Genomic DNA, 22,984 nt, shown 5'->3' on the forward strand with positions numbered 1-22,984 from the left:
TGATTCGCTTTGTTGTGTAACAGAAACTAACACAGAATTGTGAAGCAATTATACTCCAATCAAGATCTATTAAAATAAATAAATAAAATAAAATATAGTAGCTGTGAAGGATAAATATAACCATTTTAACCTATGATGTTTGTTTTCAGTAAATTCAAATTAAATATTTAAATGTGAATTTTAATATATGGCTTGTTCTAAGTAAAATATTAACACGTAGGTCTAGTTTCTGCAACCAAATGTTTCATATAAAGATACTTGCCTCTTTACTACTGAAATATAGGGTAAGTCTCCACATTTCACTCTTTCATCCAGTGGGTTTCATTTGGTTTTTTTGTGTTTTCTATATGAAATCAAAGGAGCAGTGAAGGTTGACAGGCTTATAGGAAGGTAAAATTGACTCACCTACCCCCCAGCAACTTGCAGCCTTATAACTTGTATTGTTTTTACATAGAAAAATTCATCTTAAATTTAACTTTTGGTCTACTTCTGAAGATTCTGTTTGGCAGAAGTCATGGGTATATCTGTGTTTCTGTGTCCTTGAGATTCAGAAATGCCAAAGGTGTTCTACGATTCAGGAAACTTGAGTGTTTCTGCATGATACATAAAATGTATCATACTTTGGGATCTTTTTTTAAACTTTATTTTTGCATTTCTGCACATGTCAATACTTCTGTTTTAGTTAAAATAACTTGTTACTGTAGAGAACTTATATTTTTTAAAAATGCTGGCTTAGGGCTTCCCTGGTGGCGCAGTGGTTGAGAGTCCGCCTGCTGATGCAGGGGACACGGGTTCGTGCCCTGGTCTGGGAAGATCCCACATGCCGCGGAGCGGCTGGGCCCGTGAGCCATGGCCGCTGAGCCTGCGCGTCCGGAGCCTGTGCTCCGCAACGGGAGAGGCCACAACAGTGAGAAGCCCGCGTACCGCAAAAAAAAAAAAAAAAAAAAAAAATGCTGGCTTATGTAAAACCTTTGTACAAAACCGATCCTCTTTTTAAATGGGCTTGGCATCATTGTCAAGTGCCTTTTTGATTCCTTTCGACGTGTGCACGTGTGACAGTTGCTCTGTAGACCTTTGGTGCATCTTGATTCCTTGTTTTCATGCTTTGTCAAACGTAGTCTTGGCCGCAAAGAAGCCTGTAAGTAATGGAAGGAAACACTCTGCTGGTAAAGAATGCTACCCTCCTGAAGCGCTACCACCTGGAGTGTCTGGTTTCCGGCCATTGTGTCCTGCAGAAAGTGCAAAAAGCAACAGGTAAGCTGTTTGCATTCCCTGTCTTTTTCAGTCATTTAGAGTTCTTTATTTTGGAACTTGTATTATGTGGGTGGTCTCTGGTGCTTTGTGTAGAGGAAAAAAGGTAACTCACACATGGCTTGGCTTCTGCCTAATGAGCCCTCTAAGGAAGAAAAATTAAAAGTAATTGGGAGTTTCAAGTTGTTTCTCAAGTGTCACAACAGAGGTAACTCCGTGGGAGTCTTGAGGAGACTAAAATGATCACCAATTGTGCATGTGAGAAAAGTTTGATTAAAGGCAGGTGTAGTTGAGCGAAGCCCTACAGCACAGAAGTAGGAATTTGGATACGTACGAATGGGAAAAAAGACATTTTAGGCATGGGAAATAGTTTAATGCAGAATGGATGAAAAATATGCATTAGACCTAAATCAACTGGCTTATTAACTCAGTAAATCAGATTTAGTGAGTCAAACTAGCATTACCTGATTTATCCAGGGGATAGCTGTTCATAGTAATTTTTGTCACAGAACAGTAAATAAAATGGTTGAATTATAGCTTTAGGCTTGCTAAGTGAAATAGATGGCTCTAGATGATCTTCAGGTGACTTACTTGGTAGTAATCAGGAAATTGGGGATTAACAATTGCTTAAGAAAACAAAGAGAATTGATTTTAAATAGTACTTGAAGTAGTTCCTGTGTAAAATATCTGTTCAGTTGCTCATGTTAAATGGATGTTTCTAATCCCCACTGGACAACCGACTTTTTTGCAAACCGGTAATGTGAATTGCTGTTGCATAAACTATAGTGTTGAATCCCCAGTGTTTGCACTTGAGTTTCACAGCTCTGTGGTTTCCTGTCTTCCTGAGACACTTAATCGCAGGTCCATCCTCGTCACACAGGGGGGTAAATTAGAGAACGATTAATATCACCATTTAAAGAAGAGAGACTGAAATCTCAACCATCCTGAACATAGGAGCTGAAGGGGCCTCTCAGCAGTTCAGAGAGTTATTAGCAAGCCAGTAGGCTGAATTCTGTTGTGTTTTCTCCGTAGCAGAGCCCTCCAGGTCCTTGTTTTGAGCTTATTTATTTTTATACACAATTCTGTATGGATACTGTTCATACTACTAAATAGTTGTATTAACTGGGTTTAACTGGTGATGTATTTACATGAAGATCTAACTTCGTTTTGTTGCTATCTTTTTAGGGGCTTTCCATTCATCAAAGCTCGTGATGTATGTAATCAGTTGGTGGTGTGTAGCTATCATATTTATGATATATAGGGCTTGAATTGGGAAAGGTGGATGGTCATTCTTCTTGCTTTTTAAACTGACAGAGCCTTACAAGAAGCATTTCCCTCTCTGAAATAAATCCATGTAAAACATGTTTGGTCGCTCTCCCAATGCAACTGTGTAGTTGTGTGGATTTGGCACACAACGGGCAGCCTTGTGGCTATGTCTGTAAACAAGGAAGCCTGTTTTCCAGTCCGCAAATCAGCTGTTACCCAGTGAAACGAACTTGACTGCCATTTCTGACCCCTCACATGGAGCTGTCATACTCAAGAATATTCGCATGTTTTCAAGAAACGTTGTTTGCGGGCTATATGTACAAATTCCTGATCTGAAAGCCAATATAAAGCAACACCTCCCAAACCTCTGCTCTCTCACCAAGGCCACACACGTTCCCTCGCTTATGGCCTCGTGGCAAGCGAATACTGTCAGTATCAGATTCTCCTTCCCAGTGGTCTTGGGAGACTGCCTAGTTGCTCTGTGAAAGGCACCACTGCTGAGGTTGAGAGAAGTGCATCTTGGGTGTCAGTCCTGGCCTTGCGTTCCCGGAGAGAGGGGTGTGCACCTCGTTCTCCTGTTAGGGTTTTCCTAGGCTGCAGGGTTTGCTGCTTGTTGTCAACATGATGTCCTAGTGACTTGTCTTCTGCGTGGTTATATAATCCCAGCACAGTTCTTTATGATGTGTAGACTTTTATGGGGTTGTGGCCAGGTCAGTTTTAAATGTTTGGAAATGTCCTCTTGAACAACACTGCAGTGGCAGTGAAGCTTGCTGGGAGAATTGTTGCCCTAGTTTTGGCTTAAGGGTGGTGAGAAGATGAAGTTTTTGATGGGTCAGTTTTAGTTGTGTGTGTGTATGTGATTTATCTTTTAAAATTCTAATGTCTATTATTCACAGCTTAGATATGTTGACTTCCTGATTATTCATCAGTCCCTTTACTGATGTATTTTCCTCTGAAAAACTACATTTTCTTCCAGACTGTTTTTGTCTGATGGTGAAGAATAAATTTTTCATTTGCAGTATAAAGTTGATCTGAGAAGAAATGTTTACCTTGGATCTTCACTTGGCTTCTGTGAAAGAAACTTAATAAAATAATATGGGCAATTCCCATTACTAATCCTAACCACGTACAACAGAGGTCTGTACAGTAACATAGCAAAAATAAGTTCCTGTACTTTTACTTAGTCATTGCCTGTTTTACACTAAAGAGCAGTGAGAGACATTTATAAATAATGATACCGCAGATCACTTTTGTTAAATATCCTCTAATATTTGGATATTTGGTATCTGGCTTGTGTTGTCTTTTATACAATCTTGTCTTCTTTCTTTGCACTTTAGTTTAACAACTCTGTGGTTTCCTATCTTCTTCTTGTGACACTCAGGTCCATCAGAATTTCCTGTGACTGTGACAGTAGAGAGTCCTTCCTCCTCAGAAATCGAAGAGGTCGACGATTCCTCAGAACGTGTTCAGGAGGAGCCAGAGAAAATCCGTTTGAAACAAGAAGCATTGCAGGTACAAAGTTATCACTTTAAAGCTATAGAGAAGATTATTTTTCAAACGGAAGGCTGATCGCAACACAGCACAGCTTGTGTGAGGGTTCTGTTTTCTCCTCCCACCTGCATTGTATCCCCTTGAATGGTTCCTTAAGCTTAGACCAAGGTGAATGGTGGACATTTGAACTCTAAGAAACGAAAATCAAAACATGTCATTAGTAATATATTTTCCTTTGCTTAGAAGCTTAGTATATTAGATTTAGGGAGAAGCTTAGTGATCATAAGATAAGGAAATTGAGTTCTGAATGAATACAGTCAGCTGATTCAGTGCTCTTGTTTTACAGATGAGAAAATTGACAGTTCTAGTTGAACTCTCTTTTTGTAAGAGGAAAATATGGCCTCATTTTAAATAAAAGTAAAGTTGAAAAAAGTTTTGATGTTGATATTCTCCTTTCCTAAAATCAAAAATATCAAGAAGCTACATTCTATTACCAAATAAACCTGACCTCTAATGTCATTCCATACTTTTGTTTGTATGGACAGAAAAGAAAAATTGATTTTCATAAGAAATTTTTGCACCTCAAAAATAATATATTTATTTTATTTCAACTTCAATGCAGAGCTGAACACTTCTAGTAAATAAAGCAACACCATTTGGGGGGACCTTGTCTTTGTGCTACAAAGTCCATGTTTAATTTTTAAAAATTATTTAAATTTAATTATTTAAATTTAAAAATTATTTAATGTGATTTTCTTTTCATATGAAACATGAAACTTGACAGGTTTCAGAACTAATTATCCCATTATTGTAGGACTATGGGAATTACTCTTTGATTTTCAAAAGAGAAAGTTAGATTTTTATTTTTTTATTTTATTTTATTTTTTTTTGCAGTACGCGGGCCTCTCATTGTTGTGGCCTCTCCCTTTGCGGAGCACAGGCTCCGGACGCGCAGGCTCAGCAGCCATGGCTCATGGGCCCAGCCGCTCGACCGCATGTGGGATCCTCCTGGACCGGGGCACGAACCCGTGTCCCCTGCATCGGCAGGCAGACTCTCAACCACTGTGCCACCAGGGAAGCCCGATTTTTATTTTTTTAATGAAAATTAATGATAATATAGAGAAATTTTAAGAAAAGAACTTAGAAAATTATGATTTAGAGCAGGAGAAATCTTTAGTTCATGTAGAGTTACCCCCTTTTGTTTTATAAATGAGCACCTACAGTTTGTAGCACGTAAGTGGTTTATTAGTAAATGGCAGAGTACGACAAGACCCTAGAGCATGTAACCCGCATTCCTTGTCATTTTAGATGTGGTGTATTCATTTCCTTCACGAGTAGACCAGGAGATTGTATTTCTAAAAGCAGTGATAGACACTGGGGAAGACCAAGAAGTTTAAACACTGGGACCACAGAATAGCAGATTCAGAATGCATGAGAACCCTTTTAGCTCTTCTCCATTTTGACAAGACACAAAAATGATGGTATCAAAGTATTTAAGTATATAAGCCCACAACAATCAAGAGATTTCAACATAGTTTGGGAAGACGGAAGACAGGTGGAAGAGTGTGAAACTGAAGCAGTAGAACAGAGGAAAAGCATCACCTAGAACATGCACAGGGACCACGTGCAACTGAGGAGGATTCTGACCCCACCTGCAGAAGTATCTCTGTGCTTTGATGCGCATGTATGAGAGAGGGTGGAATTAGTTAAAAGTGTGACTGAAATAGGGGAGCTCATTGAAGGGTTGTGTTTGGAGGAGTGGACACCCAGCCCCGCCCTCACCCTCCTGAAATGAGATGATTTCATTTTGAAAACAGTGAAACTGGCGAGATCTAGGGCAGCTAGTGTGAGTTTTTACACCCGAGAAAATTGTGTTTGGGGGGGATCCTGTTACAGTTACTCCCCGCTTCTTCCTGCATAAGAAGCCAATCAATCGTTGACTTCAGGGAGCTTTCTGCACTCATTCTTTTTTTTTTTTTTTTTTCTGTACGGGGGCTTCTCACTGCTGTGGCCTCTCCCGTCGCGGAGCACAGGCTCCGGATGCGCAGGCTCAGTGGCCATGGCGCACGGACCCAGCCGCTCCGCGGCATGTGGGATCCTCCCAGACCAGGGAACAAACCCGTGTCCCCTGCATCGGCAGGCGGACTCTCAACCACTGCGCCACCAGGGAAGCTCTCTGCACTCATTCTTAAATAGAAAATAACTGTCATTTGCCTGATAGCTGAGTAAAGCTTACAACATCAGAGAGGGGGAAAAAGAGTGAAAACATATCCTAGTAGGACCAGGGACAATTTAGGGAACAAAATAATTTAAGGAAAAACCTTAATTAATATCCTGAGAGAGGTTTAAAAACAGCTAGAAACTATAAAATAAGACTAGGGAGTTAATTAAAAAGAGAATGGTCAGAAATCAAGAGAGGTCTCCTGGAAATGAAAATATGGTTGCTGAAATAAATTCAGTAGGAATTTAAAAAATTTCTCAGTGTATAAAAAAGAAAGACACAATGGAAAATGTGATAGAAATATGTTAGAGAGGCTGCATCTGGGAGATCCCACATGTTACTATTAGAAACTCCAGACCCAGAAAAAAACTGGAGGGAAGCTATCAAAGGGCAACAAAATTCCCCACAGCTGAAAGTAGACATCAGGCCTCAGACTGAAAATAGTTATACAAGACGAGCAAGAATAGCCTCATACCTAGGCACCCTTCCTTGTGAAACTTTAAAATACTGAAAAAATAAATTAAAATAGAATAAAATACTGAGAGGATACATCCATTCCAGAGAGAAAAATACTGGCTACCTAAAAAGAAAATTTTAAATCTGACTTTATCATACTTGTCATGAGCACCATGGATCCTGGAAGGCATTAGAAAGATACCTCCAAAGTTTTTCAGGCACATACTTTTCACCCTAGGGGTTTGTATCCAGCCAAACTATGAGTCATAAGTGGAGGCTGAAGAAGATATTTTGTACAGAAAGAAATTTGAAAAATTGACCTCCTGTGCTACACCTGAAGCTATTTATAGAAATAATCCAGCAAAATGAGGCAATAAACCAAGAAGGAAGGTAATAGGGGATTCAGTGCAGATTGCAGCTAGTCTAGAGTGGAGAGGCTTCTATTGATTGTGTGATTGAGAGCATAGAAACACCTTGAGGCATATTGTACTTACTAGGTATTAGGCACTGTTGGAAGGGAGGAGGGAGAGGAAGAGGAGAAGGAACTTGAACTCCAGAGGAGAAAAGGCTATACGGACATAGACTTGAAGCACACTAAACTATGGTTGATTTTTAACCTAGTATTGGTGAGGAAGGGAAGAATCCACTTCAACCTGACACTATAGATGTCCCCCTTTTCAGTGACACACAGGGGTAATGACCACCTATCTAATTGGTTGTCCAAACCGGAACTTGTCCAAACTCCTTACACTTCAATAGTGTAAGGAGGCACTCGAATGCTGTAACATCAGGACAACAGGTATAAACTGGAACAGCCCAAGGCGGCTTGGGGTATGTGGTCACCCTGCACAAGGGCAGTGACACTGGCACAGTACGGAACGAGGTGTAGTCTATACACAGAGACACAGTACATCTGCAGTGGGCAATATTAATTTCATTGTAATAATGGCAATAGTGTCTTGGTTTTCAGCTTTTATTGTCAATTTGCATGTAAACACAAATAACTAAAGTAAACTATACTTAGTATGTATTAGTATTAACTTGGTATGTACTGAAATGTATTGTATACTGGTATGTACTTAGTATATATTAGGCTGTAAGTGTTTTTGCATATATTAACTCATTTAATTCTCTGAATTGCCTTATGAGGTTGGTGCTAATATCATTCCCACTTTTGAGAACAGGAAGCTAAGTCAGGGAAGGAACTTGCCCAGGCTGTACCTAATTTAAGGTTGGATCGAGCCTTTGAGTTCAGGCTCTCCGCCTGTTCTCTTAAACCTTACTCCGTACTGACTCTCAAATAACAGAAGACTTAACTGCACATAGAACAGAATATAAATTTCAACTTTGACAACGTAAAAGCTAGGTTTGGAAGGTAGACAGGAGGTAGAAAAAAGGGAAGATGGTATGAATGTCCTCATTTTACAAAGCGTGACGTTGAGAGAGTTTCTAGTTGATCAACAATGTAGGTTTTTAAGTATATGACTACAAGTCAAAGAGATCATGAGCAGTGGAATAACTCATGATGACATAACTTTACTGAGCAGTGTGGACATAGGAAAGAGTGTAAAGGAACTAAACCCTTACTTATTAGTAAGTTAGAAAATGAAGAGATAATGCCTCCAATTTAGTGAGAAAATAGTCATGTAAGAGTATTACTTGGAAATGGAGAAGAATTCAAAATAACAATAGTTGGACTTCCCTGGTGACGCAGTGGTTAAGAAACTGCCTGCCAAGGCAGGGGACATGGGTTCGAGTCCTGGTCCGGAAAGATCCCTCATGCCGCGGAGCAGCGAAGCCCATGCTCCACAACTACGGACCCGGCGCTCTACAGCCTGCGAACCACAACTACTGAGCGCACGTGCCACAAGTACTGAAGCCCGTGCGCCTAGATCCTGTGCTCCCTAACAAGAGAAGCAACCTCAATGAAGAGTAGCCCTCGCTCGCCGCAACTAGAGAAAGCCTGCACGCAACAATGAAGACTCAACACAGCCACAAATAAATAAATAATAAAATAATAAAAATAATAAAAATAATAATAAAAAATAACAATAGTTGATGTAAACCTCATAAAAAAGGAAATCCAAACAGCCAGTAAACAGAGAAAAGCGTACGACTTCGTTAAGTAATAAGAGACAAGTGAGTCAAAACCAAGGAAACTACATGCCAATGAGATGGACAAATACATACAATCTGGTAGTATCAGGTATTGTAGACCTCGAGTACTATGGGAATCTTCTACCCTACTTATACTGGAGTATAAATCGACACAACTACTTTGGAAAGCATTTAGCCCTCTCCATCAACTGAAGGTATATAAATAGCCTGTGAGCCAGCAGCCCTCACCCCTGCCCTGTGTAAATGCACCAGAATAACGGGTACAGCAGGATTCCTGTCCATGATTTGCATTAGCACAAACTGAAAACAAACGAAATGTCCATTAAGAGTCAAAAATTAAAGATGATACAAATAGATGGAGAGATATACCATGTTCTTGGATTGGAAGAATCAACACTGTGAAAATGACTCTACTACCCAAAGCTATCTACAGATTCAGTGCAATCCCTATCAAACTACCACTGGCATTTTTCACAGAACTACAAGAAAAAATTTCACAATTTGTATGGAAACACAAAAGACCCCGAATAGCCGAATCAATCTTGAGAACGAAAAATGGAGCTGGAGGAATCAGGCTCCCTGACTTTAGACTATACTACAAAGCTACAGTAATCAAGACAGTATTGTATTGGCACAAAAACAGAAAGATAGGTCAATGGAACAGAATAGAAAGCCCAGAGATAAACCAACACACATATGGTCACCTTTTCTTTGATAAAGGGGGCAGGAATGTACAGTGGAGAAAGGACAGTCTCTTCAATAAGTGGTGCTGGGAAAACTGGACAGGTACATGCATGTAAAAGTATGAGATTCGATCACTCCCTAACACCATACACAAAAATAAGCTCAAAATGGATTAAAGACCTAAATGTAAGGCCAGGAACTATCAAACTCTTAGAGGAAAACATAGGCAGAACACTCTATGACATAAATCACAGCAAGATCCTTTTGGACCCACCTCCTACAGAAATGGAAATCAAAACAAAAATGAACACATGGGACCTAATGAAACTTCAAAGCTTTTGCACAGCAAAGGAAACCATAAATAAGACCAAAAGACAACCCTCAGAATGGGAGAAAATATTTGCAAATGAAGCAACTGACAGAGGATTAATCTACAAAATTTACAAGCAGCTCATGGAGCTCAATACCAAAAAAACAAACAACCCAATCCAAAAATGGGCAGAAGACCTAAATAGACATTTCTCCACAGAAGATATACAGACTTCCAACAAACACATGAAAGAATGCTCCACATCTTTAATCATTAGAGAAATGCAAATCAAAACTACAATGAGATACCATCTGACACCAGTCAGAATGGCCATCATCAAAAAATCTAGAAACAATAAATGCTGGAGAGGGTGTGGAGAAAAGGGAACACTCTTGCACTGCTGGTGGGAATGTGAATTGGTACAGCCACTATGGAGAGCAGTATGGAGGTTCCTTAAAAAACTACAAATAGAACTACCATATGACCCAGCAATCCCACTATTGGGTATATACCATAGACCATAATTCAAAAACCATAAATTCAAAAAGAGTCATGTACCTAAATGTTCATTGCAGCTCTATTTACAATAGCCAGGAGATGGAAACAACCTAAGTTTCCATCATCGGATGAATGGATAAAGAAGATGTGACACATATATACAATGGAATATTACTCAGCCATAAAGAGAAACGAAATTGAATTGTTTGTAGTGAGGCGGATGGACCTAGAGTCTGTCATGCAGAGTGAAGTAAGTCAGAAAGACAAATACCGTATGCTAACAGATATATATGGAATCTAAGAAAAAAAATGTCATGAAGAACCTAGGGGTAAGACAGGAATAAAGACACAGACCTACTAGAGAATGGACTTGAGGATATGGGGAGGGGGAAGGGTAAGCTGTGACAAGGTGAGAGAGTGGCATGGACATATATACATTACCAAACGTAAAATAGATAGCTAGTGGGAAGCAGCCGCATAGCACAGGGAGATCAGCTCGGTGCTTTGGGACCACCTAGAGGGGTGGGATAGGGAGTGTGGGAGGGAGGGAGACGCAAGAGGGAAGAGGTATTGGAACATATGTATATGTATAACTGATTCACTTTGTTATAAAGCAGAAACTAACACCAAATTGTAAAGCAATTATACTCCAATAAAGATGTAAAAATAAAAAGTGTAAGCTGTTTTTATTATTGGATGCAAGCTAGTGATGCTGTAAAAGCTTTCAGCAAGTATGTGTTTCTTTCTTATATAAAGAACTGCCATTAAGGCTGCCCTAATATTTTTTAGATTACATTTACCTATAGATTACTTACAGGTTCAAATCTACAGTGGAAATAACTTTTTTTTTTTTTTACTAGTTTTGGAATGATGTTTTTAAACCAGTTCCTTAGAAGACTCCTATGTGACCCACACTAGTAAAATATACCTTCAGGTGCCTCCTCTGTCTGTAGGGAACAGCAGTGTAAAATATGTAAACAAATGAGTGTCCTTGTTTGCTAAAATTTAGTCTGTTGATCATGTTGTATTATTGCTCTTCCCCAAATTCTCTCTCTCCATCAGGTAACATTCCTTATTATTAGGAAGAGGAAGTTCCTTAACATGTTATTTCGACAGCATAATTTACCCAGATGATGGTCATTATGATGATGCTTCATTTGTTTTTGATTTATTTTACTTTTTTTGATGATGCTTTAGATTCATTTAGAGTCCACCATTCAGAGAGGAAGAATAGCTGGCCTACATTATTTATCATACTTATTAAAAATTGCTGCATTCCCATTTGTGAGTTTGTTGAACGACTGGGTAGCATACCTCTTTATAAAGCTAAAATGGAGAGTAATAAATGAAAACACTCCCTAGCTATACTATTGATTTAATTGTTTATTAAAATAACCTCATATTGGACTTGTATTTTCCTCTTAGAAAATTGGCAAAGTGCTAATCTATTTAGTTTAACTGGACCAAGTACATGTCTTATTTAACTTTGATTCCCCAGCACAAACTCATTTATTAAGAATAACTGCTTGGGACTTCCCTGGTGGTGCTGTGGTTAAGAATCCACCTGCCAGTGCAGGGACACGGGTTTGAGCCCTGGTCTGGAAAGATCCCACATGCCGCGAAGCTGCTAAGCCTGGGCGCCACACTACTGAGCCTGCGCTCTAGAGCCCGTGAGTCACAATTGCTGAAGCTCACACACCTTAGAGCCCGTGCACCGCAACTACTGAGCCCACATGCTGCAACTAATGAAGCCCGTTCCCTCTAGGGCCCATGTGCTGCAACTACTGAAGCCCACATGCATAGAGCCCCTGCTCTGCAACGAGAAGCCACCACAATGAGAAGCCTGCACAGTGCAACGAAGAGTAGCCCCCGCTCGCCACCACTAGAGAAAGCCCATGCGCAACAATGAAGACCCAACGCAGCCAATAAATAAATAAAATAAAATAAAATAGAATAAACAGTCGAGAATATTGGTCTTTATTTTAAAAAAAGTGAATGCCTGTTGAATCGAATTAATCAGCCAAACAGTAGACAAATGAAAGTTGTGGCTAATAAGATGGGCCAGACTGAAATAGTATTCTTGTTGAGAAGCTTGCTTTAATCACCTTCTTATTTTCCAGCCTTATATAATCATGTATTAATGTGATAGAATATTTCTCATATTGAGAAAATAATAGTTTTGTATTACGCTGAATCTGCCTGGGAATAAAATAGACACCTTATCAAATTCAGTGGAGGTGTCATGAGAATTGATACCTAAGGGTTGTTGTGGGAACACATTTAAATTTTAAAAATATACAAGATTTTTGATATTGTCTCATGCCCACTATATTGTTTGGGAATCATGCAGTTTCAATTTATAGAATTGCATCATGTATTTTAGGGCTGGAGAGAAACTTGATAAGTCCTGCATTGAACCTAAAGAGGAATGCATTGCCATAAGGTGCTCATTCAAAAATCAAATAATGATGTGAATAATGTTGATCATCTCTGCTGGAGGAAAAACATGCTACACATTAAAGACATTACTTGTTATATATTTATTTAACAATCTTGGACTTTATTACTACAGTGTTTTGTAGTATGTATGCCTTATTTCTTTTCTTATAGTTAAATGTCTGAATTCTGAGAAATTTCAGCATGCTTTGGTGAGAGGAACAGTCATCTTATTTTCAAAAAGATGCAGGCACAGACTGTTTTTGACCAAAAGGTGTATTACTGACCAAAATTCAGCCATCTAGTCTGGAAAATAAATGAAGAATTCTGCTGCTGGTGAGATGAATGCATAGGTAGAGGGAGGTGAAGAATATAAACTACTTAGCAGCCTTAAAGTTTCTCTTGACTTTGATATAAGTGCTGGAGAAACATCAATGTTATCATTCCCAGAGACCATTCATTTAGAAATGGAAATTAGAACAGATGGAAAAATACAGTGTTGGGAGTTACCTATCAGGAAACAAAATGGATGTGTGTGATATCTACCCACTGTCATGGTGAGGGCCCTGCATTACACTTACTGTCTAAAGCTTACTGTGCTGAAACCTTCACAGCAAAGGTTCCCGTTCCTCATAATGACCTCTAAGTGAAAGTGAATGAGGTTTAGCTACCAGGTGTGTGCTTCTGGAACAACACACGAAGGGCCCTATTTTTTAATTTTATTTTATTTTTATATTATTTTATTTTTTGGCTGCGTTGGGACTTTGTTGCTGCATGCGGGCTTTCTCCAGTTGCGGCAAGTGGGGGCTATTCTTCATTGTGGTGCATGGGCTTTTCATTTCGCTGGCTTCTCTTGTTGCGGATCATGGGCTCTAGGTGCACAGGCTTCAGTAGTTGTGGCTTGCGGGCTCTAGAGCACAGGCTCAGTAGTGTGGCACATGGGCTTAGTTGCTCCGCGGCATGTGGGATCTTCCCAGATCAAGGATCAAACCCATGTCCCCTGCATTGGCAGATGGATTCTTAACCGCTGCGCCACCAGAGAAGCCCACAGTGGGACCTTTTAACGTTGTTTCCAAAGCTATTTTCTTTGGAATACTGTTCTGTGAGATTTGGTAGAAAAAGAATCCCATGAGAATGTTTGGGAAACACTGAATATTTTATCCCCACGTTATACATTCAAAATGTATATTTTTTACATCAGACCTAAAATTCCTAGAATAAACAAAAACTGAAAAAACAAACCAAAAAATCCTGCTAATTCGATTAATACAAGTTTTCCACTGAACACTTGTGAATGTTTTTGAGGCACTGGCTGATACTGAACACAGTCTTGGGAAGGTTGATCTAAGGAATTAAAATTCTGTAAATTATGAGGAAAACACTTTTAGGTGAGAAGAGATGCATATGGTAGCAGGCTTCAGTATTCTGTATTTCCATTCGGGAAATTGTTCTTATTTGATCCCTTCCACCCTTGATCCTTTTTCCTTTCAGTGGACTCTGTAGTAGGGATAAAGGGGAGAATGTCATTTACTACCCTAGAAGAGCTATTTACTCTAGTGTAAATACAGTGGAGGCTGGTAAAAGTGTGTTGATAATAAGACATATTAGCTTAGGTTCTCTTGGTAGCAAATAACAAAAACTAAATCAAAGTTGGATATGTGAAACCCAAGGGCAGAAATACAGCCAGGCTCAGGAAAGGTCTAGGAAGCAGCTATATCATTTCCAGTAATGTGATCGCCGAACTGCTTTTCAACAAAGGGCGTCTTCCTAAGGAACTTCAAAATGAGCTCTGCTGCTTGTTGGAGTTAAAATATATATATATATATCTATATATATATATGTTTATACATATATATACGTATACACACACACACAAGCATGCATATATACATATGATACAAAGAAAGAAAACATATATAAGTGGATGTTTTGTTATTACAACATGCATGCCAGGCATTGGTGACCATGGGAGGTCACCTCCGTGTTTCTGAGCAAGACAGCCTAACACTCATTTTTCCATTATCACTGTTGCCCAGAGTGAACTTGTCAAAGAGATACTCCACCATTCAGACTTCCAAACCCCTCCACCCCCCATCTTGCTACTCATACTTAACCATTAGTATTTGCATAATTAATGCACATAAACATTTCAGGTGAAACTGCAGACACCCTTTATTTTAATCCCTGCCCAATCCCATTCCCTTCACTTGTTCCCCAGAGGCAACTGCAATCATGATTTTCAGGCTATGGTTCTATACTTTCACTATGCACATGCACCCACGTTCACCAGGTACCCCTACCTCACCCCACCCCACCCCAGTCTACCCCCATATACCTACATTATTTATAAGGGGAAGACTGATTTTGTGTTTTCCAGGGCCCCATGGAACACCTTCTCCCTCCCACTGTGGAGATCCTGAGCTGCATCTGGTTGGGGTATGGCTGTGTTCAGAAACTCCTGGATACCTGTTTTAAAACTTAAAAAATGAGAGATTTGCCCACATGAATCAACCAGAGACCTTTATTTATTTATGAACCAATAACTTTATTGGAAGAAACGGAAAAACTGGAAGAAAAAAACTTAAGTGATAAAATAAAGTCCAGGAAAAGAGAGTCCTGCCCTTGTTGCCAAAAAAAAAACAAAACCAAAACTTAAGTGAACTTCTTCTGCAAGGGCACTCTTGCCGTCTGCATGGCAGGCATGGTGACCAGGGCTCTGGTCACCCCGTGGCTCTGGGGAAGTCCAGTCCAGGCTCATTTCTTCTTGTCGCTGTCGCCCAGGGTGAGCTTGTCAAAGAGTTACCCTGCCAGCTCGATGTCTGGGGCCCCCATCATGCTCAGGGTGGTGACATGACCCTCCAGCTGTCTGATGAGCGCCACCTACTGGCTGAGGTAGTGAGTTGCCAGGAAGTGGAGCAGGTGGGGGTCTTACTTGTCGGTGGCCAGCTGGTGCAGTGGAGCAGGCTCCGGGTCGCTAGCTTCTCCAGGAACAAGGCGCACTTCATGGCCTTGAGGCCGCTCTTGCACTCGTCACTGACTGGCTTCCTGATGTCTTGGAAGTTGAGGCGGCCCCCCGCGCTGGTTCTGCAGGCGCTTCAGGCCCTGGGCCCACAGTGGCGGAGGAAGAACCGGCTGAAGTGCTTCAAGGCCACGTCGTCGCGGTGGAGGTAAAAGGCCACGGCCAGGCACACGAAAGAGGCGTGGAGCTGCAGGGTGAAATGGCTGTTGACGGCGGCCTCGCAGTCGGCGTGGTAGCTCTGGCGCACCTGCGAGGGCGGCGCGGGCAGCGTGGTGGGTGTGAAGGCCAAGGTGAAGGCGAAGCCGCGGGGCCTGCGGTACCTGTCTCGGAGTCCCTTTCACGTGATTTAGCAATTTCCTTCGTCTTGGGTAAGTGCAGACTTCTCTTTTGTTTGTCAGAAAACAAAAGGCTTAGGTGTATTCTTAGAGAAAGAGCTTAACTGTGTGGATGTATTTATCCCCTCCAGCCTCATTTGTCCTTTCACTGCCACTCAGCAAGCATTTTTTTTAACCCCTCAATGATGTTGTATGGAATGAGCCACAGTGGTAGGAAATACCATTGATCTCAAATTATCTTTCATTCATTCATTCAGTAAATATTTATTGATTACTTAGTATGGCCCAGGCACTGGTATGGGATTTGGGCATATATTAGTAACAAAGAAAGACAAAGTCTGTTCCCATGAGGTTTGTATTCTAGTGGAGAAGCAGACCAAAACAAAACAAAACAAAAAACTACTGTTTTTCTCCCTTTCTTGTCTCCAGTAAATACGTATAAGATATTACACATGTATAAGTCAATATTTTCTTAGAAGTTAAGGATGTTATAGTGGAAGACATAAGACCAATCTAGGTATTTATAATTAATTAATTCAACAGCCATTTCTAGACAGTATTCCAAATATGTGTCAGTGTTTGACTCTGGAGATACACAGAAGAATCAGACATGGTCTCTGTTCTCAAGGTACAAGAAAGAGTGATGGACTGTTTTAAGTGCTCTCAATGGTTTTAAAGTTTTTGGATAAAATAGCTGTTTTCACTTACAGTTTTATTACCATGACTTTGACTAATGTACTTTTTTGGGGGGTCCCTTTATTTCTCTTTGAAAGCTCATGCTGTGCTATAATCATTGTTTATGAAGGAAGCAAAGGATCAAATATCAACTGTCACTTTGTACACTTATCTGAGCAATTTTAGAGGCATTTAATTGTTGAGTCTGTAAAGAAATAGAATAATAACAATGTCTATTTGATAAGTTGATGTTAATGATAGGATCATACATTAGAGATGGAAAAGAACTACATGATCAGTTTCTCAGTGAGATAAAATTGTATTCTATGTTTGCTTAACACCAGTGTTTAGTCTTAATATAATTGCAATCTTTCAAAAATTTCCTTGGAAGAGTCCATTGTAGACTTCACTGGAAGAATCTATTTAAATAGAAGAAATCTTGATTTTGTAGAACATTTTCTCCTTATGTCCCAAGATCATTTAATAATTAATTTATCTGGACAACTTTACTCTTCAAATATTAAAATAATACTATTGAATGGTTCTATGTCTACTAAGGGGTGATAATGGTGTTTCTCAGATTTTTTATCCCTCATCATTACTCCCTAGGTTAGAAGATAATGTTAAAATACATGTTATAACTAAGAGAAACCTAAGGTTTAAAATCTAACTTTTTAAAGGGAAATCAATAAACTAGCATGAACTGGAACCTCAAATTTCCATGAAGGAAATATACATATATCTAAACAAAAACATTGCATCCAGTTTTTCTTTAATGAGGAATGTAAAGCTAAATACAAACACAGAATGAAAAAACTTCAGAGCAGATGATGTTTTTAGAAAAATTTTAAATTTTATTTTTTAAATGTATTTATTTTATTTTTAAATTTTTGGCTGCATTGGGTCTTTGTTGGATGTGGGCTTTCTCTAGTTGCAACGAGTGGGGGCTCCTCTTTGTTGCAGTGCATGGGCGTCTCATTGCGATGGCCTCTCTTGTTACGGAGCACGGGCTCTAGGTGCTTGGGCTTCAGTAGTTGTGGCATGCCGGCTCAGTAGTTGTGGCACATGGGCTTAGTTGCTCCGTGTCATGTGGGATCTTCCCGGACCAGGGCTCAAACGGATGTTCCCTGCATTGGCAGGTGGTTTCTTAAGCACTGTGCCACCAGGGAAGCCCCCGAAATTAAAAAAATTTGATAATCAAATTTTATAGTTTATAACTTGGTCTGTGCTAAGATAATGTCTTTTAAAATATCAATATAGGACTATAAGATGAAGGTTTCTTTGAAATGTTTGTGGTCAGTGTTGGTATTATGTTAGGATTCTCCAGAAAAACAGAACCAATAGAAGATATATTTGTATATTATATAAAATAAGGAATTAGCTCACGTGATTATGGAGGCTGACAAGTCTCAAAATCTGCAGTTGCCGTACTTGAGACCAGGAGAGTCCATGGTGTAGGTCCAGTCCAAAGGCCAGGAGGCTCAAGACCCAGGAAATTCAAGTTGAAGGCAGGAAAAAACAATGTCCCTGCTCCAAGGCAGTCAGGCAAGAGGAGTTCCTGCTTACTCAGAGGAAGGTCAGCATTTTTATTTTATTCAGGCCTTCAAATGATTGTATGAGGCTCATCGACTTTAAGGAAAGCAATCTGCTTTACTTAGTCTACTATTTCAAATGTTAACCTCATGGAAAAACACCCTTTCAGGCACAAACGATAACATTTGACTAAATATCTGGGTACCCCCTTTGAAGTTGACATATAAAAATTAGCTATCACAGTATTACTCATGATAAATGCAGAGTCAACAAATAAAAATTCTCATGCTATAATCTGCAAAAACTGTTTTGACTTTCAGTTCCCTTCATTAATTTACAAATGTTACAGAACTAATAGTTACACAACTGATATTAGACAATAAGTTCTGACTCCGTGTCAATGATTAGCTCTCATTCATTCATTCAGCATATTTCTACTGAGCACCTATTATATGACAGGTATTTTATAGGTACTAACATAAAAACTTGTTCTGTAAGCTCCTCATATTTGTATTTCTTTTGTAGCTAAGTGCTAGTAAATGTTACATATAATTCCTTCTTTGAAAATTAATAGATGAAGTAGGATCAATGGTATAATCTTAAGGAAGTAGACCATAAGTAGCAGCAGTCGGTGGCTTATCTCACTCTCTGTGTTTTGTGTGTGTGTGTATACATATGTATAAATCAATCATTTAATGAGAGGTAGTGAAAAGTGATACATCGATATTCTATATCTCTGGGCTGTTCACTCTGCATTACCTCATTATTACAGATACTGGATTAGATTATTATTACCCATATTTCACAGATAAAGAAATTGTGAATTAAAGTATGTAACATGATCAAACACAGAGCTTATAAATAGCAGAGAGTGACACTCTGAATTGGATTCCTCTCTAGGTAGTTTGGGAAGTTTGGCTGGACCATGAGCTCCATTAGAACAAAGACTGTTCAACTTGTGATGCTAAATTTCACATAGTAGGGGCTCAAAAATATAAATTAAAATATTGAGTGGCCTATGAAAAGCTTTAGTCTCATTATTTCTCCAAATTAAAAAAATGAGTGGGAGTAGATGTTGAATATATATTTAAACTCTATTTCCTTTAGAAGGAAAAAAAATCAAAGACACCCAATGGTGATAAATTACTATTATAATTTTAGTTTAATATGCATAAACATAAAACCAGGCATAGAAATTGGTATGCTTTTATAACTGTAAACCAGACAATTTGTAAATATATGCAAATAGAACTATAAAACTATTAAAAGTAAGAAGTTCCAATTATGCACCCGATTATGCTTTTTGTCTTAAACACAGTCCCTTGTCACTGAGAACACACTAGTTGACGAGATGCAGGTTCCCTTTCGAGTGTGCCGTGTCTGTGTCCCGACATCCGTGAAAGATCTCAGTGCTCTACCGCCCTTCTGTACTGAAGACATGACGTACTTTAGCTCATATGATGATTCATAATGTACTTTTGCTTTCAGGTAGTGGAAGTCATCATTCAAATAGTGTCTGTCCATGTTCTTTTTTATTAGTTTGTGAAAAGTAATTCTGATGCAGTTTGTTGATTTCATGAAATACCATTAAAAGCCTCAGTAACTTCAATAACTGAAGAGGCTGTTCAAACTGGGAATTGAGGGGGAAGAGAACTACTGACAGAATTTTAAGGGATAACACTCTTCCCTTTGAGTTTCATTCTATTAAACTATTTTTCACCTCCCAGTCATCACTTTAAAAGGAAATTTTAGTGTTTGCAGCTGGTAAAATGTGACTATAAGGGTGGACATGCGACAGTTGTCCTTTTTACACTAGAACATGCCAGCCTAGCAGCAGTCACACTCAGTGTGATTCAAAACACACACGCAGGCATGGACAGTGAGTTTGTGCTGCTGCATTGAGCTATAGACAGATCCAGATAATTCTGAAAATGCTTCCAGTCATTTTTCATTTGGATGTAAACACAAGAACAGATCCATGGAATTCACCAATACAGGTAGAGAACACTGAGTTAGAATGGCATGGACACACCATATATCTAGTCAATAACTATCTAGGACCTAATATATTCCAGCTTTGTGCTAAATGCTGAATGATTGCAACAGGCGTTGACTTTAATCTCATGGGCCCTAGAGTCGGTTTCAGTTCACTATGTTCACTGACAGAATGTATATGTGATGAATGTAAAATTAGATGCTAATGAGTTGATAATAGAATATGTATATATATATTGAAATATTCATATATATTCAATAATATTTTGTTTGAAATCTTTACTACTATTGTCACAGATACAGAAATTGCTATAGACGTTCTCATACCTTTTCCTACATAGCAATTAGGTTTAGGGAAAATAATTTTGGTGGAATGGTGTTAGTCAACCTACAAATCCAGAATGTCTTGGTTGAAGGTGTAGATACTTTGTTTCACTAAAATCAAGTGTAAGTTTTTCCAAACAAGTTAGGAAGAAAATGCAAAATCCTTATAAAATGTTCCTTATGATTCCATACCTTACTATACTATTAACCCAATGTGTTAATAAGCTTGTATTTAATGTAATCATTATTCTTCATAATTTGACATAAGTAATGTGCTCTCACATTTTAATTTTCTAATTTTTTTTTTTTTTTTGCAGGACGCGGGCCTCTCACTGTTGTGGCCTCTCCCGCTGCGGAGCAGAGGCTCCGGATGCACAGGCCCAGCAGCCATGGCTCACGGGCCCAACCGCTCTGCGGCATGCGGGATCCTCCCGGACTGGGGCACGAACCCGTGTCCCCCGCAACGGCAGGCGGACTCTCAACCACTGCGCCACAAGGGAAGCCCTAATTTTCTAAACTTTTAAACCATATTCTCAATGACTTATTTGCTGATTTCCTTTTTTATAAAAATATGATACCTCAACCAACCACTGTTAAACTCAGCAAAAAGCAGTTTCCAAAGTAAATGTTTTGTAAAGTGTTTCCTGTGTATTACTCACATTTATTACTTTTCCTCTGACCTTTTTATATTTCAGTTCATACATGAAAAATAAACAATGTCCTTTTGACTTATTTTCTTGAAGTCTTTTGCCATTTTCCAAATATATCTGAGTAGTTAAGGTCAGTTAAACCTATTTAAAGTTTCAAATTTCTAGGAAATATCTGATATTTAGTAACTTTCTGCCCAAATGATTTTAAATCTCATTTATTATAAAGTGAATTAAAAGATTGGCATACGTTCTTTAAATAGAAGGATTATCAACCTGCTTTTGCTAATGTAGATGGTGCTCTTCAGTTCTGATTTCATACATGACAAACAACCCAGGATTAAAGGCTCATTAATAATCTGCCAAATACTGTCAGCTGTATGACTCAATGCTCCATTAGTAATGTAATCCCTTGATTTTCTTCTGCCAGAAAAGTGATTCTTTGAAACCACTGGCAGTAATATGAATTTATACATTATGTGTGTGTGTGTGTGTGTGTGTGTGTGTGTGTGTGTATCTCTTGGAAGACTGAACGCCAAGACAAAACCTTGCATTCCTTTACAGGACGTGCAATGCAGATCTATTGTGGAGTAACTGCTGGATCTGGGAAGGAAGGTGAGGCTAAAGGCAGCCCATTAGAAAGGGAAGAGGCTGTTGGAACTGGGAGTTGAGGGGAAGAGAACTACTGACAATTTTAAGGGATAACACTCTTCTTGCCTTTGAGTGTCTGTGTGGTAGAGTCCATGGCCTAGTGTAGAAGGGGGAAGCTGTACTAGAGCAGCTTCTGGTGGCGGGAATATTATTGTCTTATACATGCAGCTATTGAAACATTGCTTAACATTCCTCAGGTCTTAACTGTCAAGGACAAAAAACAGTAATGATAACTGGAAATGTCAGTTCCACATCCACAATAATCTATTTACAATTGCTTCCCTCTTTCACGAGTTCTCTATCAATTATCCACGCTTTTATCCCCCCCCCCCCAAATCATCACTTTTTCCTTAATCACATGTATTCCTCAGTTATGCTGTAGAGAACTGCAATTTTCCCTTCGTGGCCCTTCCCCCTTAATCCTTTTTTTTTATTTTCCACATTAACAATCCCTAATTTTTAGAAAAAAAGACAATAGTATATAAATGAATCAAGGTGCAGAATTCCTCAGATTATAAAAATCAATTCCTGGAGCGTTATTGATTGGTAACTATATTGATCACATCAATGTAAGTATTTTAATCAGTCTGTCTACAGAGATTGCAGCTACAAGATAAAAAAACATAATCAGTTTATTCAGTTGTTACAAATGTAGGAGGGGGAAATGGAAATAGGATTAACAAGATTTTATGCAGAACCAAGAGTCCACTTCCTTTTCTTTCCAGAGACACTATTCTATAAACCATGGTATTGCTTCTCCTAGCCAGACTATGAAGCATGTTTGGTTAGATTACATTTTGAATTATACCAGTTCCTTGGAGTAAATGTCTCTATGGGACACTTGGGTTTATAAAACTCTGTTTCATAGCTGGATGATGTAGAGCATCCCTCAGACTATCTTGTTGCAAAAGAATGCTGTTGGGTCAAATGAACAAGAGAAAACAGGTAATAATATAATATTAGAACTCTCTACAAAATAACATCTCAATTCACATTTTGCGCTACGTTCAGTGACATCTTAGAAAACCATTCTGTGTGTATGTATGTATGGAGTGCACAGATTCGTACGTACAT

The 22,984-nt window shown here is 39.0% G+C and overlaps 1 pseudogene across 1 annotated transcript in view; it reads left to right on the top strand.

Annotated features, from left to right (window-relative positions):
* The window catches only part of LOC309808828 (centrosomal protein of 78 kDa-like), a 1,511,271-nt pseudogene that overhangs the window by 741,088 nt on the left and 747,199 nt on the right, over nucleotides 1-22,984 (top strand). Inside the window, exons 9-11 of the transcript in view lie at nucleotides 1,013-1,254; nucleotides 2,437-2,486; nucleotides 3,899-4,029. The product of the transcript in view is annotated as a centrosomal protein of 78 kDa-like (transcript). The remainder of the gene's footprint in view (nucleotides 1-1,012; nucleotides 1,255-2,436; nucleotides 2,487-3,898; nucleotides 4,030-22,984) is intronic.

Source organism: Mesoplodon mirus (genome assembly GCF_964341445.2).
Source record: "Mesoplodon mirus genome assembly, chromosome: 7".
Lineage (NCBI taxonomy): Eukaryota > Metazoa > Chordata > Mammalia > Artiodactyla > Ziphiidae > Mesoplodon > Mesoplodon mirus.